At 37.7% G+C, this 19,271-nt stretch overlaps 1 long non-coding RNA gene across 1 annotated transcript; it reads right to left on the bottom strand.

Moving 5' to 3' along the window:
- Positions 1–326: 326 nt before the first annotated feature.
- LOC310900417 lies at positions 327–17,898 on the bottom strand. The gene is made up of 3 exons (XR_014585119.1): positions 17,789–17,898; positions 5,067–5,161; positions 327–1,180 (listed from the first exon to the last, which is right to left on the bottom strand). It is a non-coding gene; the product is annotated as an uncharacterized lncRNA (long non-coding RNA).
- Between the last annotated feature and the right edge of the window lie 1,373 nt (positions 17,899–19,271).

A 19,271-nucleotide genomic window follows, 5' to 3' on the forward strand; every position in this document is an offset into this window, starting at 1 on the left:
ATTTTTTAAGCTGTAAGTAAAACATGCTCTAAACCACATGGCAGTCAGATCCAATTTTGCTAGGTCTTTGTTGAAAGCTTGATAATTCTGATGAATGCAACAAAGAAAATGCATTATATAAAGCCTACCTTCCTCAGAAGGGTCTGCATTGATGGTCAAGTGATCTTATTTTTCTTTTCACTGCTATCAACAGTGTTTCCTTAATCTTTTCTTGTACTTAGATATTATGCTCTGTTAGTTCATTTTAGAAGTTCCATTCCACAAAGCATTTAACAGTACTGAATATTTAGCTTTTAATCAACGGTTTATATGAGGGTCTAGTGAAATACTGACACGTGGAACAGAAGGTAACAGAAGGATTAGAGACATTTAGATTTCTTTCTTGTAAACAAACCAGAGAAATAATGATTTGTAATGAAAAATGAATGAAGTGATAGTCATCAACATATATTTTAATTTAGTGTTCATCTTTAAAATTGTAATTATCTTAAAACTGAGTGAACCTCAAACTCATGAGAAGGTGTAAATGGCAAATGAGAGAAAGAGAATGAAAGAGAGAAGCTGAAGAAATTTGCTTCAGATTTCTTTGCATTATTCTTTCTTTATTTTTCATTTTATGTCTGCTTTACTAAAGAGATGAGACTAATATGGTCAGCCTTATGTCTGTTCCTGCACAATAACCTTAAATTAATCGATTGAGAATTTCAAATAAATTTGAAAGATGAGGTGAAATTTGAAAGATAATTAAATTCCTACAACTTTTGTGAAAATTCACAAATAGCTAGGGGAAAAAAATACAAAAAGAAATGCCTCTACTGAAGTAAATACGGGTACAACTCAGCTATTATACCTTCTGTCAGAAACAATCAGCCAGCCAAGGAGTAGAAAAAAAAATAGGCTAGTCAGTCAGGGCATGTATGTTCATACTACTGCAGTTACTGCATTGTCACGGTACACAGGTGCATTTATTGCAGGTAGAACAGGGAACATTTTTAGAGTACAAGTGACATGCATTCTTAGGAAAACAGGTTTTAGTAGTTCAGATGCTTGCAAAGTTAGTCTTCTGTCTTCACAGCAGCACATCTGAACATTCTTCTATAATAGAAATCTTCTATCATATCTTCTATGATAGAAACTGGATTTTTCTTTTACCACAGTGCTTAGGTTTTCATTTGAGTCTCTGTGAGGAAAAGAGCCATTTGTAAACTTGCATCCCCAAATCTGTGCTTCTGTTCTTACAGAGAATTCTGTTTTTCCTAGATTTGATTGTGACACATGAGTAGCTCTTATAAGGACATTACAAAACCAAATTAATAAGTGCTGTGTCTTACAAATCACTTGTCACTGTGGACATCTGGACGGGGTAAAGAAAATCTAGTTCTATAACCACATTTTTAGAAAATATTTTCCTCAGGCAAAGCTTTTTTGGAGCTCAGATCTGTACAAATCACAGTAACTGCAGTGAGTTGCACCCACTCTTAAGCTCCAGAGTTTGATGGGCTTATATTTACAGTTATCTTACACAGTTGTTTGAAATAGCCATTGACTGGGCTAGGTGACTAATTAGGTTCATTTTAGATAAGTTAAAGAGGCTCAATGAAAAGCTGAGGTAATGGTTAAAGTATTAAAGAATGGGTCTTACAGTGAAAGGTTCAAGAAGCTCAGTCTGTTCCATTTATAAAAGGTTAAAGGGCCTTTTGTTCACAATCAATCATTCCTTTACATAGGAAAAATAATAACAAATTACTTTAATCTTAAAAAAAAAGAAAGAGAGAGATAAAATGATCTAAAGGTTGAATACTGTAGTTATGTTACTGAGACAGAAATAAAGAATGCTTTTAAAATGCTGAAATAATTAGTCACTTCACCAAAGACTACTGCTGAAATACCAGATACTGACCTGCACCCAAATTAACAGAACTGCCTGACAGTCAGCTTTGTTGAACTCATGCAGTAAAATACTATAGGTTTAGCGTTACTTTATCAACAAATCCAAGAATATTATAAGACCTGAATTTAAACGTTCACATTACCACTCTCTTCACAGGCTGTCCACAGGAATATTTTTGCATTCACTTTGGATTCACACTTTACAAGACACATAGCTGATCAACTAAAAGTTTTACCCTTAGTTGCTTCTGTCAGATAATCACTAATTTATTCCCCCCACTCATTTTCCCAGACTTCCATCCCCAGAGCAATAGAAGAAAACCACAATAGTCGAGGAACTTCATGCATATCCACATCCTCTGTAGGTGAACTGTTACTACTAAAATTCCGTTTCCTGTCCTCATGAGCAAAAAGTGTAATAGTCTCCTGCACACTAGTTGGCTGAGACATAAAAGCCCAAAGGTGTGTCCACCTTATAATGCATTGTGTTTTTCTTTTCTTTTTTTTTCATTTTTTTTAATGCAATAATGACCCCAAGTCAGACAATGGGGAAAAAAAAAAAAAAAGAAAAAAAAACAGTCAGCTATTGCCTCTGCAAATTCACCTCCATGAGGCAAAATAAAAGCTGGAATTAATGTGGTTGTTGCCTCTACACCTGGTCTCCTTTGAAAAGACTTTTGGTTCGATTGCTCATAGCTTCTAGACAAAATCTTTTCCCCTCATCCTAACCCTTGAGATATTCCTTTATTTAGAAATAAATCCTGCTTGGCAAAACATGGGTCCTGCACAGAAAGAAAGCAAGAAAGGACAGAAGCACCTCCCCATCTTTCTGAAAGCGAAATACTCTAAATAGAAGACTCTAAGTGCAAGGAACAGGCTGTAAGTAGTATTGCTGGTGGCTTCCCCTGGTCAAAATGAGATTGTTAGGGGACTGAGATCCTAGTTATTAGAAGCAGTACCTAAGTTCTTAGAAAGCATATATTTATTTTGCCATCATCAGGCATCTTTTCCATTCCTACTCCTGCCTCTACCTGTAAGAGACATGTTTCTGCAAGAACAATTCTGCTACAGGTATAAACATTTTGGCCTGCAATCCCTTAAGCTTTTGCCACATAACAGCATTCCCAGAGATGATGCAGAACACCAGCACTACCACTTCGCTCCTGCCACAAGCAGGATTAGGAACAGGACACAATTTTCCCTAAGGGTTAATAATCATCCTACAGTATGGCTTATTTTTCCTTCTCTGAAGCTGCCATTGTTAGATAAGCAGAAGCAGTAGCTTCTGTTTGCACTGAAATTCTGCACTTCTGTAGCTGTACAATAGCAACAGCAATTGAGAGGCCATGCAAGGCTCAGTGTGTGCAAGTGTGACTGTCTTCCTCCACCCTGCATCTCTCTTCAACCTCTCCTTTTTCTCCATTAAAGGAAACGTGTCCTGCAGCCAACATAACCTATAAAGCAACGTACTTTTACTTTCAATTTTTAAAACCAGAAGTCAAAGCCACTACCAACTCCCATTTTGAGTGTTTGTATCAAACAGAAATATTATACTAGACTGGAGACTTGCATGTCTTTTTAAAGTCATAATGACTGCCATTATCATTGACACCACAGTGTTTAGGTATCCTAATGTAGAACCATACAGAAAAAAAAAAGAAAAAAAGAAAAAGCAACAGATCTCTGGCTGTCCTCTATTTGTTAAGCCACTTACTTCCTCTGTTAAAAGACAGCCTACTTGCCTACTTCATAATGCCTAATGCCTAATCAGCTCTGACCCCAAATCTTTTACAGATTAAAGGTCCTATACCTGCAAAATGTGCCACCACCCTTCCTGATAAAAGTCCCCAGCCAGCTGCTTGCCAGATGTCAGTCTCTCAGTACAATAAAAAGGACCCTGAATTACTCTACTTTCATTCTCTTTCATGAGCAAGCAACCACTAAGAAATGTGTTTTATAGGTACGGAAGTCCGGCTGTGAGGAAGTGGCTATCAGTCTCCCACAATGCTGTTGAAGTTGAAAGACCAGCTTCCCTGTATAGCCAGAATAAGAAGGACTGACCAAGTGGAGAAATATTCCTATATGGTAGTTGGGAATGTGATGAGACAGCACAGAGGGAGATTGGCTCTCCCAGACACCCAGGAAGGATACAGGTGCTCGTTAATGCACAGGAGCCATCTCTACAATTTTTAGTCTTGCAATTAGGAATGAGTGAGTCCCCATGGAAATATTTAAAAAAAGAACTGAAACTGGTTTTAAAACTATGAATAACATGTCTCTTGTCATGCTCCTGAAGAATGATTTCTGTTTGTTTTTCTTCATAACCTAAAGTTACGAGCTTAGATACATTCTTTTTAGACCCTAGACTGTATTACAGATCCCACTATGGCCTAGGACTTGTGAAGGTTGGACCCCCAGAAGGTCTAAAATATATTTTTTGTACTCCCTGAAGTTTCACTAAAGCCACTCTGGTAGCACAGGTAATGTCATGCTTGAATTTAAGGAGGTTTGATTTTTTTTTTTTTCCCAATGGTAACTATGCATGATGTAGTAGCTTAATGCTAAGTAAACTAAATGCTGTGTCATCTCTTTCAATCAACAGATTTTTAAGGTCATATATTTTTTTCTTTTTATTTTTTTTTCTGTTATATGTAACTTAAAGACTATAACAAGAAAGTCTGCATTTCATTTGAGAAATCCTTCCTTCCTATAGCATGAACAGATGATGAGAATAAATTTCTGACAAATCAAGATTTCATTATATTCATATTTTTAACACTAACATTGTTGACGTTCTTCAGACCATCATATTAATTATTTGTAAAAGTTAGTAAATATTAAAAGTCCTCTTCTACAAGCTGTCTGTTAAGTTCAGAAAATCACATCTTAGAAAAAGAACAGGTTCATTTCTATCAGTTCTACACCTATTTAAAGACTGTCATATGAGTTTCTAGACAAATAGAAGAATTATTTTTGATTGTATTAATAAAGTAATTTCAAAGTGTAGACTTGATAAAGTATCTTCCATTTAAAATACATTTGTGCCACAAGGTAAATTCAGGACGGGAAAGGATTTTATATTCCTGGTTTACTCACAAGTATAACTAAGGCTCTGATGCATCAATACAGAGCTTAGAAAATACTTAATAGTGTCATGGATTTACTGCTCTGCTTACAGTCTGGCTTCAACCATGTTCACTTTTTCAAGGTCTTCATTCTCCAAGCATAAGTACAAAAAGCAGACATGCTTTGTTCAACTCAAGCAGGGCTTCTGCAGAGATAAAAACTACCATTAGACATCTTAATGCACATAGTTTAAATGACAAAACCAAAAAACTCAGTTCAACACAACTGTGTAAACTGATGTCCTTTATTAAAATACAGGCATGGGAGGACTCTGGAATGGGTAAAGACTAAATTATTCTTCTCGCCAGATGAGTGATCCTTTCAAGTCTAGGTTTAAGTTCACCAGTGCAGCAATGGGAGTGAGCCATCCCTGTACAGTACCTCATCTAAAGACAGATAAATCTTCAGAGCTCTGCAGGGAGACCAGGTGCCATGGTATATTTTATCATCACTCTATAAACCATGCTCTGCGTCCATGCCTTTATAATGAGCACAAGGACATGAAGATGAAGAGCCTTGCTGCATATGCATCATGTAAATCTATCAGTTTCATTGCTAAATTTGAGCAATTCTGCTAAGGTCAGTCTGCGTATCAGCGTCTCCCTATTCCTCTGTGTTTACAGAGATTGAGAATGAGCTTTCTGTTGTCTGTTATGGAACACAGTATATTCAAATACATTTTTATCATCTGCTATGCTTTGCAATAGAAAAGTATTCTGCACAAGAAAATCATTCTGTCCTTTCTTTCTTTCTTTTCTTTCTTTCTCTCTCTCCCTTTCTTTCTCTCTTTCCTTCTTTCTTCCTTTTTTCCTTCCTTTCTTTCCTTCCTTCTTTCTCTCTCTCTCTCTCTCTCTCTTTCTCTTTTCTTTTCTCTCTCTCTCCCCCTTTTCTTTCTTTTCTTTCTCTCTTTTCTTTCTTTCCGTCTGTCTCTTTCCCCTTCCCTTATAACTGTTCTTCCTTCCTTCCTACCTTACTTCCTTCCTCTCTTCCTTCCTTCCTTCCTTCTTTCTTTTTAAGTGGTAGAAAATGTTACATACTATATGTCTGAGCATAAAATGTCTAAATATCTCCTGAGCCTGAATATTGCCTCAGCCTTGTCTCTCCCTTACATGGCACAATCCCAAATGTGATCCCAGACTGATCAGAGAGTGAGAAATAGCTTACAAAGCAGAGGCATTAGCAGAAAGATACCAGGGAGGATGAGTTAACAAGTCAGTCTAATCTGAGAGGGAAAAGTCATAATGAAAAAGATACTATGCTTCTTTGAAAAGATGTGTCACCCGGCCTCCTGCACCGGGGCCGACAGCCTGCCGTACTCCACACCGTGTGCTCTGACACCACCTCCGACTGCTGCTGACATCCTTAATGTCAAAACTTTTTTAGACTGCATGTGGAAAGCAGTTGATAATTGGAGTTTCTATGAACCTAAAGCTAAAAAAAAAAAAAAAAAAAAAAAAGGAAAACCTCCAGGAAAGATTGTTGTCAAGATTTTTGCTATCCTTTTTTCCTATTTTTTTTTTTTAATGATTAATATTAGTGGTATGACTTGTATGACAGATGTTACCACAGCTCCCAGTTATAGCAGGCCAAATAGCATAATTTCATTCATGGGAGACTTAACAGTTATTGAGATAGATAGATAGATGTATAGATAGATAGATAGAATCTCTCTCCCCGAAGCTATTAGGATTTCTTTTCATTCCACATTTGACAAAAAATGATCCTTTTCAAAATCTGTCATGATAAACTCCTTGTGTTTGAAGACCCACTCTTGGTTTTCCAGGGGCTTTGTTCGCAGCACCATGCTCAGGTACTGGGATGGATACTGCGACAGGGGCTGCTTCCCTAGGTACAGAGCCCTGGATGTGGCCATAACCCCAGCAGCCCAGGCTAGCACCTCTGCAGGACAATTCTGAGCACTGTCAGGTGAAGGTAACCATACAAAAAGAGCTGCGTGAGGCAGTGTAGATGCTAGCTGTAGAAAACTAAATCTAACTGCAAATCTCTAATCAAGACACTTTTCAAACTGTATGTGTATTTTTTAAGGGGTGTGTGGTGGGATGTTTCTTCCCATTACATGTTTCATTTAATGAGATAGATGAACACCAGAGACCTCGGTAGAAACAGCTTCCTTAGGGTAGCAAGAAATCTTACGCTGAAGCTACATTGTATTTTATTATCAGACACAAGATTTTAATTTATTTTACTGTTGCTTAAGTGCCCAGGGTCCCATTCTCAAGGGATTTACTTATTTATTCTAGTCAAGGATAACTGAATTCTTTGGTGATATCTTTGCCCTGTGCCCCCTCAGTTAAGTCAAGGTGTTTACTTTCCTTTGTTTGCTTGTGTATCAGCTGAATACTTTTTAATCTCCATCATCTTAGGGCTTTTTGTTCGAATCTTCCTGAAGTATGACTGTCTTCCTGCTATCTCTTTCAGGAAATAATGGCTACAAGGCCATGCAAGGTAGCCATGTTGAGAGACTTGGTAAGTGCTCTGCACCACTGCAAGGATAAAGCAGGCTGAAGGAAAATGGGAGAGCAGGAAAGAAACGGCTCCTCACCCAGATTTAAAGGGGTGAGCAGCTGCCAAAGCCCAGATGGGCAGGATGCTTCTTGCCCTGGCCAGGGTAATCCAACTCCTGGGACAGGATGGGAGCCGGGAAGATGGGATAAAGGAGTCGCAGGGATTTTAGGTGGAAAAAAGAACAGTATTTTGGATGCCATTTAAGAGCTAAGTAGTACCAAAGCACATGACTGGACCCCCTTTGCTTTATCTGAAGTGGCAAGAAGAGACAGAGCCTTGAAAATAAGAAATAGTTTTGAGTAGGTGACAGCCTGAGTTAAGATCCGTTTGCTGATTATAATGAGCCTGTGAAGTACACCTAAAAGAGCCTTGAGTGTACTCCTTAGTTATATTGGCTCTCTGCAGTGATTATCTGTTTGTCATCTGTGCCTATTTTGGAAAATTATATTTTAGTTACTGCAAGTTAGTCAGCAGCTTGCACAATAAACAGCTAGTCACAATGAGAGTGTCAGACTCCTACTGGGTCCAGTTACAGAAATGTTTCCACCAACAGGATTTATAAATGAAGTACACAGAAAGCCAGCCTCTTAAACACAGGGCTGTGGTAAGTCTGTTCAGTGCAGCAGTGGAAGGAGCAATTGTTTGGAAAAGACTAGACAGAGAGTTGAACTGGAATTTTCTGAAAAACTGTTTGGATTCTGGAAGTCTGGGACGGGGGGAGGTGGCAGGAGAGGGACCATCAGTTCAGGAACAACAGGAAGGATTATTTTTGCATCACACAGCTCGAAGGAAAGAGCATAGCAGAATAGCAGGGAGGTAGCAATATGATCCAGCGCTGTTTCCAGGGAAAGCAAGATATGTATTTCTCTTCCATGTGCTCCCAGTACCTATCACTAGCATGGTTTTGATCCATGAATCAGTCTTTTAGGAACTGCTGCAATACAAATGAATCATTGCAATCTATTCTGGAAAAAAGATGTCAATAAAATCCCTGTGATATGACTGTTATCTGCTTATTTTGGCCTGTCACATATTGCATTGACTACTCTGGAAGTGATTCATCTAATTCAGAAGCCAGTGCCACTAACTTGAGATTGAAACATTTTCCAAGGACTGTGAGGAGATGGAGGAAGGAAGACTGTGCCTGTGTGTGCTGATGGACTCTAGATGAGGGAGAAAAATCCTACTGAAAATAGGTGACCTGAAATAATTTTCAAGCAGTCATTTTGTTAACATCCCTCAAAAGTGCAACATCTTTCTTAAAGATTTCATCTGTGCCACATCCTGTTAATAACACCATCTCATTACCACAATGGTAACAGTCACTTGATGCTCATTTAACAGAAATCTTTCAAAACAACAGTATTCGATTTTCACAGTTGGCTCTGTATGATACAGGTTAGCAGCTTCTTAGCTCTGCTTTCTTAGCATAATTACATAATTTAGAATTACTCACTTGTGTTGATCTTTAATATAATCAAGCATTCAACATTCATTTTGGATAGTTTCGTTGTTGTTTGTTTGTTGTCATTAGCAAACAGTGAGCTGCCATGAACATTTCTGCCACTGGCTGACAGTATCATAGTGGCCGTGTAAGAGTCAAGGTGAAGTGCAACATCTGTACTAGTTATGCCCGTCCTTTGAACAACCTGGGTTCTCACCAGCACTCACATCTGTTAAGGTCCAGTCTTATCCTCTGAAAGAAGTAGCTTTCATCCTTTCATCAGAAGCAGAATCGACATGTTTATAAACATAATGATTTTACATACAGCAGATGAAGGGATAAATTCTACCCTGGAATACGTCTTGCCAAGCTCCTGCAGTTACAGTTTGTGTATATATGGAGGATGGTAAATCTGAGCCCTGCATATTGAAGTTCTTTTATCTCAAAAGTTTTCCACAGGCAGAAAGCACTCTGACCACCAAGAAAGTTGCCCCACATCTGTGATGGAATTCAGCAGCTGTTTGCATTTTTGTGCTTAGTTACCTGGCTACACCCTCTTGGAAATCAAAAAGGTTGTTCTGGGGTAACAGAAAGCAGAATGTTGCCTGTAGCTTTTAGCTAGTCCAATCCACTGTGCAAATATCCCACACACAGTGGTTTGAGAAAAACAGGAAGAAGCAAGATAAGCCAAAGCCTTGGTGACTGTAAAATACACCTTAGTAAGTCCCTAACTGATACTGTCTCTTATCAGATGAAATACCTTAGTATTAATTCCCTTTAATTAAATTCATACTTGATTCTCTTTCGTGTATATTTAAAGGTACTCTTCACTGTGGTGTGGTGCACTGAGAGTTACAGAACTGCTTAGAGCATTGAGATGGGCATTGAAATACGTGTTACAAAAATGTGAATAGGGGTGTATGTATCTAAGTATACACAAACACATTTGCATCCATACAAACATATCAACATCACATGCAATACAAGACTAGACACTGTGTAGATTTACTGACTGCTAATTTTACTCTCTCAGGACATTTTCTGCCTCTTTTAGTATTTAATGTGCTCTTTTATGGATGAGGTCAAATTGCATAATAGCCTGCTGATAAATTGTAAGGTGCCTGTGAGGCAGACAATCTTTACCAATAATTACCAACTTTTGACACAGCAAATATTATTAAAAGATCACGAGGCTAAGGAGTGACATGACAATGCTGAAAGAACCACAGCAAAGGCAAGACACATATAAAATTTGGATTTTTTTTAAATTCTTATATTGTGCAGTGAGGTTTTGTGAAGCATTGACTGTTTCTTGTCTTCCAGTCACAATGTAACTTTTTCCATTGTCTTAAGAAAAAAAAAAAAAAAAAAAGACTGGAAGATGCAGGAAAATTGTTTGCAGATCTGTATGCTACCTGTCACTGACAGATCAAAATGTGCTTAAGATCTTTTTATAAATATACTAAATATTTTTTAATGTGTGAAGGAATAACTATTTATTTTGTTAAGATGCATCCTATCCAAATAAGACCACGACTAACAGCACACTATGTTTTCCTGTTCGGTTGCTAAAGCAAGTGAGTTACAAAAATCTCATTTTATTCATCCTTGCCTCAGCAAGGTATGTTCTGTTGACTAGATGGACTAGTGGTCCTGATCCTGGCAAACTTTCAGAGAACTATTGTTTCTAGATCAAAATTTCTCAGTGTACCATCTCCTGCTACAACTACAAAAGTCCCATGTAATGCTATTACAAATTATAGAAATTATACACATATTGCTGAACAGCAATATGATAAGCAAACCAATTCCACTTCTAATAGCCTCCACAATAAGTCAGTATTATGTAGAAAGATTAATCATGGTTAAGGACTATTATTCTGTGGCCAGAAGACCATACTTATCACCATCGTTTGTGGCTGTTTTTAAAAGGGACTCTATGATGGGCCTGGCTAAAGCCTTATCTTTGTGGTTTGTGGTCAGATCGGCCAGCTGGAGCACCGACCAGAATGTATTTACACACTCAGAGCAATATCTGGTGAGATTTCCTCAAAAACAACAGTTAAACCAGCTGTTAAAGAAGCAAATGAATCCTAAGGTTAAAAACAATATTTGTGAAAATAAGACTGTCCCTGTTTGGGAATGGGAACAATCTGGATCAAATATGAAAAAATATAAAAATATGATCCAACTCCATTATTCCTTAGCACACTATCAATTCACTGTGGCAAAGAAATAAATTAGAAATATAAAATTAGAAATGTGCAGCCAGCCTACAACCCATCCTTTTTTTTTTTTTGACAAAATACTTTTTGCTAGACAATACCACTTTACAAAACTCAGATCTTTCCTCAGTAGTTTATCAATTTCAGTGGAACTGCTGCAAAAAAAAAAAAAAAAAAGGGGGGAGGGGGGTTCTCAGGGCTGAAAATGGAACTGTAAAACCTGCCTTACAGAAATGTAAGTATGAGATCTTTCACCTTGTGTATTGGAGCTGTGGGTTGAAATTCCAAATGAGGGAACTCAGAAACTCTTAATACGGATGTAGACAAACGGTGAAGTGACCATTACTAAAAAATCCCACAAATTCTTTAGTATTCACTCTGTTAAAATACAAAACCAAAATAAATTATCCCAACTTGAGATTCCAGTTTTTTAGTCATCTTTAGCATGTACCTCCCAGTAGAGATTTATCTTAATGCCAAACTGATGCTTTTGAGAAACCTGCCCGCATCCTGAAGAGGAACTTGCTTTCTCATTGTGCAGGCAATCAAGTCTGCACCTCAGCATCTGCGATTCAGCTTTCTCGAGGAATGCTGAAAAGTATTTGTCATCTTTGGTGGCTCTTACCAGGCTGGATGTTTTAATTTGTTTTGAGCTCGTAAACTTGCCTGACTCATATTTAGGTGAACACGCATTGCAAAATAAATATATATATAAACAAAGAGCTCCTGTCACCCTGACTTTGACAGGAACTTTCTCTGCATGTGAATGTGCTGAAGGCCCAGATTTTGGAGAATTGAGGCAATTTCTACCTATGAGAGGATTAGCTCATCCATTTTAGATACCACTGAGGCTCATTCTGGAGAATTTCTGAAATAAATCAAGGCTTTCTGTAAGTCCATCAAAATAAACTGAAGCAGTAAACACTGAAGCAGATATTTCAGAACACCTATGCTCAACACTGAGGGCAGTCAAAGTGGTTTCAGGCAGCAGTGTATTCCCAGGGGCCAACATAGTTAAAAGAAAGCAAGTCTTACTGCCAGCATGCCCCAGTTGGCTGATTAGCAACCATATAGTCTGCTTTTGTGCTTATATCATTTCATCTCACAGCCCGTTTTCTGAGGGTGCTGGTCAGTGTTTACTGTACGTTGTGACACTTGGAAAACATTTCTTTGCAGGGAGATAATTGTCTACAAATCCCAGCTAAATAGTAGGCAAAGAGATTTCTGATGAGCACCTAACAAATTACTTAAGGGATTCCTAGGATCATGTTTAAAAATTTGAAGACTAATGCATCTATATGTGTTTCACATGGCCAGACACATTTTGGCATAATAGTGCAACTCTGTAAAATCTCTTCATCTTTACCTGATAGAATTCAATACAACTCTGTAAGTATTATGATTATCTTTTACAAAATACCTTGGGTATATTTGCTATATTCGTATATGTCTGTGAAAGAGAGAAGCATATCTATGCTCAATAGAAGTTGTATTCTGTGAAGGAGAAGCAAGCCTTTTGTTTCAGCCTTGTGTAAGTATTGGCATGTAGCATCTGTGCTCTAGGAGAAGCCCTGAAGGGGCTGTCCTGATGGGACAGCGAGTCAGAGAATTCCCATCTCCTCTCTCATCTCCTAAGGGAGTCATTTGTTTTAGTTCTTTACTGATTGCAATTAATTTGCCTCCTCTACCCACTTCCTGCCAACCTGCCTGCCCTTTGCACAGAAATCAGAAGACTGGGCTCCCCATCCGTTCCCACTGCCTGCCACTCACCTGTGGATGTTCTCACATATGTGCCTGGCATTCTTTATGGGCAATGGCAACAAAAGATGGTAGAGAGGCTACCAATGCAGATAAGAAAATAGGAGATGCTTACGACAAGAAAGGACATATTTTGCATTTAAAGAATCGGCACTGCAGATGCTCACATCAGCTCAAGCAACAACATTTACAGAAGGTATCCTTTCATAGAAGGAATGTCCCTAATGAGACGTCATTATACCCATTTTACAGATGGATTTCAGTTGCCTGAAATTCCAGGATGCCTGAGGTTATATGGAAAATCACAGAGGTAACAGTTTGTCTCATCTTTTCCTTGGTTGGAAATGTAGATACATTGGATGTAAAATAAAGGTGTAGTTGTTCACGTGCTGTGTGGTGGTTCTAGATAGGTTACCTTTTGAAAAGCTGCCAAAGTACGCAGAAATTATGCCAAAGCTACTGACAATATTAGGTCCAGGAATCCTTAATCCCAGTCCCCCTAATATTAACTACTACCTAATACTCCCTCTTGTGTTCATTCATACGTTGCTCATGGCTATGTAGCAGAGAGATTCATCCTGAAAAACTTCCAAAACTTCTGCATTTTAGTAAAATTAGAAGAGGTCACTCATTTATTAAAGGGAGTAAAATGACCCATCCCCAAACCCTTTGGTTAACTTTAGAATCATGGGAAAGTCAGTAAAAGGGCTGGTTCCCTACTCTTGGGCACAGCTAAGGAGACAAGCTATATATAATAATGACTCTGGGGTCATTATAAAGATGGTGTCCAAAAACTAAAAATACATGAATGACAGCACAGGAAGAGGATACGGTTTGCAAAGCTAACTTTTATTCTCTAAATTAGCACAGTAAAGGCTATAGAAAGGAAAGAGAATCCAGCATTTTAGGAAATTATTTATGAAATGTAGATGGGCCTTCAGTTGGGAATAGGGCTGGGCAAAATGTTAGTGGTTCTTTGTTCTTGCAGCTGGCCTGTCGAATTACACAGAGCCAGCACAGTAAATAATACTACTATTGTCTGCCTGTGTCAGAGACAGACAGAAGGTACATTTGGACTTGGTCCAAACACCACAAGGGCCACTCATAGCCACAGTGTCCAATTACTGCTTGCTTGACTATAAAATGCACTTTTTTGCTGAGCTAATTTAAGAACAGCAGCTTTTAATGGGGTTTGTATTAAAAGGGGACTGCTGCACTGGCTTTTGCCTGCAAAAAAAGTTATAGACTGTACAGGAAGCATGAAACACATACACAGTGAAAATAATCAGAGTATGATAACATTTGCATAGCAATAACAACAGAGATAGCAATGTCAGTGCTTTGCAAAGGAAAAAAAAAAAATCAAGCCCTTCTTGAAATAGCCCTATGCAAAACATTAAAAAAAGTGCACTCTATCTAGAATGGCGAAACAAGTGCAACAACCCTAGTTCTCTGCAGATGCACACATATTGCATAACTTCTTTTAGTCTTTCAAAGAATAACTGACCACAGATTTCACAGTCTTTGCACAGATACTTTTCTTCAAATTTCAGTTGCACTCATTTTTGCTCTCACTGCCAAATGGTTTGGAGAGCAGTAAACTCTATGATCCATTTTGCAAATGGCCAAAAATTATTTGTATTAGAAATAACATGTTTTAAATATATTTATAGAAGATTATTTCTACAGGAGAAAGATCCCATGGGATTAGTGATTCAGAAGCTCTCCACTCTGCAGAAAGTGCATATCAGGGCTTTGATTTTCTTTGCCTATCTATTAGCTAGAGATAAATTTAGGTCTCCTGTTTAGAGCAATCTGCCTACAGTGCACAAAAGATCAGTAGTTGTCAATGATCTATGAAGACTTACTGTGTTTCTCTCCTCTGCCATGCTGACAAGGTGTTAATTTCTTTCTTGGAATAGCAAGTAAAAAAACCCCAGCAAACTGATAAATTTAGGCAAAGCTCAGGCAAGGACCACATCGCTTTTTAAGGCTTCTTGCTACCACTGTTCCATCATGGGAGTTTTACAAGTCTTGCATAAGAATCAATAACAGAATATGATTATTCTCTAACTTTAAAATCTTGTTCCTTTCTGTGTTTTTTATATACACACTTGCACATGCACACATGCTATAAGTGTTCACAAAAGTATTTTCACTCTCAATTGTAGAAGGGTTTTAAAATATCTGCCACAGGTACAGAAATATTATCAATCAAAATGTTAAAGCCTTCATAAGCTCTATGTAGGTGAGTTCATTCTCCTTCTCTTTTATCTATGAATGTCTTGCAGAGTGCTTCATTTGGAGAAAGACCTAAAAGCCACACTGGGTAACAAGAAGGGATAAAAGGGTAAACCTGTCTGTTCATATTTGCCAGTCTTCAACATGGAGAACACAGCAAGCATTCTGTCAAGGAAAATGAGGATATTCTTTTTTGCTTCTTTGAATCCTCAAAAGATGCATCTTCTTTGTAATAGAAAAGAAGTATCTCAATACTTAAGTCAAAATAGCAAACTTTTCAAAGGCCAGAAACTTGGAGCTGGTCATGCGACTTGTGAATTGCATACTGTAGGTTTGTTTGATATGGCATAAAACAGAGAGAACCTGAAAAATTTCATCTTCAAAATGATGGATATGGACAGTCCTTTCTCCACAAAGCAACCTTCAATTATTAACAGCAGGACTTGTGCTCAACAGAGTAAAAAAATCTTCCCACTATCTAGAGTGAAGCTCCCTCCAACAGTCATGGTTGATTCTTTCTCTTATCTTATACAGAGACATTAATTCTTCCCTAGCACATAAAACTACTCACATAGAGGGAACTCTTCACCTACAGAGAAATATTCACATACACACTGTTAAAGTCAGGTTAAGGATGTCACTTTCCCTGATACACTCACATACAAAAACAGAGAGATTCAGTGTTAAAGCACCTGTTTGTTCCTTAATTCATGCTTTTGTAGGAAAACATATTGGTCTGTGGGTTACATAAGCTGACTTATAACACCAAGACATTTGTGGTGCTGTGAGTGAGTACGAAGACTAAGGATAGTATCCTCATAAATGAGGTTAAAGGAATTACTCCCATGCAACTAGCTGTGAATCCAGTCATTAGGATTATATGACAAGTTAGTTTGTCCTCGTATTTTATTTATTTATGGGCTTAAGAAATAAAGAAAGATTTTTTTTGTCTGTGTTAATCTTGTTAATTAAATCTCAGGTGGAGCTCTTATTCTTTTCAGATACAATATTCAACAATTCCTGTGTATAGACTATCTAGTAATGTAAATGCCACTCAGTATGTACCAAGTCCATTTTCTGTAATGTCAAGGACTATGGTACCACGGGGGCCCCTTAGTATGTAAATTATTGACACAATAGAACATAGTAACTCTTTTGAAGTCCTTATGTTTTATTGTGTCAGTGTCTAGTTGAGGACTCTTTAATCTAAGGATTCTTGAGAAGATAAAATCTAATAGTTCCTCTGGAGCTATAAAGGTCTCTGATGTCATAGGCTATTTGGACACTCCTTATTACAGTATAAAGATTATTAATACACTGTGTATAATGACTTTGTGACTCCTTTGTGGTCTATTGTGTCAGTCTAGAGTTTTATAAGGCTAGTCATCACCATGGTATGTGAGTCTTCACCACAAATTTAAAACCAAAAAAATCTTCCTCTTTCTTTCTCTTTGCCATCCACCTTGTATGGATACAGTAACATTTTGCTGGTCCATAGATTTAAAAACAAACAAAGAAATTAAAAAATCATAATTAAAAAAAACAGATATAGTTTAGTGTATAATTTAGTTTAGTGTTTAGTATAGTGTATAAAGTAGTGTTTTGAAACACTTTACAAGAAATTTGAGTCAGACAGATTCACTTTGCATTTAGCTTTAAGAGACTGTGGTGGCCGAACATATTTCATCTGATGGTGTCAGTGGAAATTTGCCCAGTATAACACTCTTTCCAGGCAAAGCAACTTCACTCTCTAATTCTTTTTATGGAAATTACTTGCAGTATTGTCCGGGTGTCCATGTCTGTGCATGTCAACATGAATGTTTTACTACTATTAACTGTGTGTTTCCCTCCAGATCAGACACCGAGGAGAGTAATAACTAAAAAAGGAAAACCAAATACAGCAATTTGCATTTCACACTGATGATCTGCCTCAAAACCAGAAGCTCTGAACTCTGTTCCATCTTATAAGCTGTAGGAGCTCTTGCTGCATTTCCCCAGTGAAGCTGGAATTTGCATAGCTATGGACTCACAACCCTTGGCTTACCCTATCCTAAATCTTTTTGGGACTGATACTCAGCTGAGAGCCAGGATTACTAGGATTTAAATATATATAAAATGCAAAAGTGGGGAGGTGCAGCAATTTCTACAGCAGCTACACAGGGTGAACTTCCATGATGTGTGACAACAGAGCCTCTGCCATTTCTCAGCTGGAGAGATATAGGGCAGGACTTTTTCATTAGTCAATAAGTGGACCTGTATGTGTATAAAACTGTTTTGTTTGTTTGTTTTCCCTTTTCATTATTGTTGTCCTTTACTCAGCTTGCACTCTGAATGTATACAATTTTAAAATGTTAATGTCTACAAAATATGTTCAATTTTGTGCTGATTTTTTAGTTATTTTACCCAGGATGTCATCTGAAAATACACAAGCATTACTAAAAATTTATTATTTACATACTACCAGGTGAACACATTATTCTATGTGCTCCACAAACAGACAACCAAAAAGACAGTCTCAGAGATCAGCAACAACAGGACAAACAGAAGTGGCAATACTAGCCAGCAAGACAAGAGATACCTGGTATGAATGCATCAGCAGCTTCCCTGGCTTCATGTTTTCAGTAGACATTAAAGCAAGTGCCTTCAAGAAACGTCTTGAAAGAGCACAATGTGAACACCTGAAACACATTAACCAGGCAGGAAAAGCAGAAGGAAGGACATGTGTTCCACTTTAAATAGCAATTGATGGGCGTGACTTTCTGGGCCAGGGACAACATCCCAAAAGAGAAACCCAGGAGGTAAAGGCAGCTGGGAGGATTTTTGGAAGTCATGAGAAAGAGCTTACATTTGACTGAGCATAGAGAAATCTATTGGCAGGATCCAAAGAAAGAGGGGACATGAACAGTGCGTTCATTTCAAAAATGATCTCTAAGAAGCATTTTAGGTGAATATTGGCCTTGCAAGATTATATTTGTCAAAGCCAGAAACACATATGCTGCATTTAAACAGAATGCAAAATAATAAGAACATCAATGAGAGTTTCACTGTGTGAATAGCAAGGAGCGGTAATAGTCTTAAGACATTATGCAAAAAGTGTATGCAAGATTTGAACCATACAGCTAGAGGATGAGGTGATCACTTCTTTTTCTGTATAAGCCTTTTGTGTTTTGCAGAGTTTGGAGAGGGTGCTAAACAGAGTCCTTTTTTTGTGACCTGCAAAGCCAGCAGTTTCAAACTGCTGAATCTTTTCTGTGTAGTACTGAGAATCCAAGGTGACAGTTGCAGTTTCTTTTCAAGAAGAGCTGTGCACAGTTGCTTTGGGAAGCAAGGAGTGTGGGTGTCCATTGTGATTCCAAACTTAAGACACTTTTCAGCTGGTAGCTGAAGCACACCAGCAAACTACTGTCTTATCAATATACGATAGGAACTGTCAATGTCTTTTGCAAACATTCCTCAATATAACCCCTGAACCACTTCCACTTGTATTATATCCACTTAAATATGCACACCGCATATATAAAAGCATTAGGAAGTTAGTGTTCAGTCACAGAGCAAAATTGTCATATTATGAAGAAAATGAGTAAAATCCCTTTGAATATTTTTCAAGCCATTTAATGACACTCAAAGCATTGTATATTTGGAAAACTTCCAAAGCAGCAGCATGCACACACTGCATGTGCTTTAGTGTCCATATAACCCTTATTTCATGTGCAAAGGTCAACAGATCTCTTAAAGTTGTTAAAATTCAACATATATTATACGCATATATATTTAGGTTTTTTACCTGCTCTATGTGCTGGCTTTAAAAGTTTTCTAGTTTTTAAATATTACCAAATTTATGATGCATCACCGAAGTTAACATCAATTTTACCTGTCCCTTCTTTGTCAGGGAAGCAGCTGTCCTTGAGAGCAGTTCTGTATAAACTCAAATTCTATCTGTTTGTTCATAAACTGCCGGAGCCATCAGAACCAGGTCACTTACAAAAATAGAAAAAAAATAAAATAAAAATTGTATCCTTCTTTCATGACCAGAAAGGTCATGAACCAAAATAGGTTCAGCA

Source organism: Anser anser (assembly GCF_964211835.1).
Source record: "Anser anser genome assembly, chromosome: 5".
In the NCBI taxonomy this organism is placed as follows: Eukaryota; Metazoa; Chordata; class Aves; order Anseriformes; family Anatidae; genus Anser; species Anser anser.